Raw genomic sequence first — 1,123 nt, forward strand, 5'->3', positions numbered from 1 at the left:
TGCCTCCCAAGTGCTGGGATTAAAGGGGTGCGCCACCACGCCCGGCAAGCAGGGGTTTCTTTTGTCACACAATTTTCTTATGAGGATGCTACCGAAGCTCCCTGCGGCCATCCATCCATACAAAGCAAAGACAGATTTATCTGGATATCTTCGTCTTTGTGCAGAAATTGGACCCTCATACAATCAGTGTTTGGCTATGGTTGCTGCCTTACAGGGAACTACAGTACAAGCAATGCTTTCACAGCGCCAAAGTTATAAGGAATGTTTTAAGTATAAATCATCTTAGGAAAGACTGTCCAAAAATTAGAGGCATAGACAGACAGTAGAATTGCTCCCCTGGAATCTGGCCTCACTGCAGGAGAGGTAATCTTAGGGCCAGGACTCAGGAACTGACTAGGCTCAGATTAAGAAATTTTTTTTACATTTGAGTTAATGCAAAGCTCAGAGCCTACTCAGTGAGGTTTGTGTGGATCCTGCCTAGGGAAGTTTTTGGGGCCTCACCTTGCCTCCAGGGAATTATTTTTAAGCCATAACAGCATTATTACAGATCTATCCAGGTGTTGTTCAAAAGAAAGTTTAAACTTATGATTTATGAAAGGTCAACGAGGCTGTGGAACTTGTAGAGGCATTACAATCTGGCCTGCCTACTCTATATAGAATTATTATGGATTTGTAAGGGTTTTTTTTTGTTTTGTTTTGTTTTGTTTTGTTTTTTTCCTTTGCATCGTGATAATTGTGAAGGGTTTGCTTCTAGTGAGCTTGTAATCATTGAAAGGCTTTTTCCCTGGGCTGGAGAGATGGCTCAGCGGTTAAGAGTGCTGACTGCTCTTCCAGAGGTCCTGAGTTCAAATCCCAGCAACCACATGGTGGCTCACAATCATCTGTAATGGGATCTGATGCCCTCTTCTGGAGTGTCTGAAGACAATGACAGTGTACTTACATATAATAATAAATAAATCTTTTTTTAAAAAAAAAAGCTGAGCAGTGGTGGCGCACGCCTTTAATTCCATCACTTGGGAGGCAGAGGCACACAGATTTCTGAGTTCGAGGACAGCCTGGTCTACAGAGTGAGTTCCAGGACAGCCGGAGCTATACAAAGAAACCCTGCATTGAAAAACCAAAA

This window comes from Mus caroli, chromosome 17 (assembly GCF_900094665.2).
Source record: "Mus caroli chromosome 17, CAROLI_EIJ_v1.1, whole genome shotgun sequence".
Taxonomy (NCBI): Eukaryota; Metazoa; Chordata; class Mammalia; order Rodentia; family Muridae; genus Mus; species Mus caroli.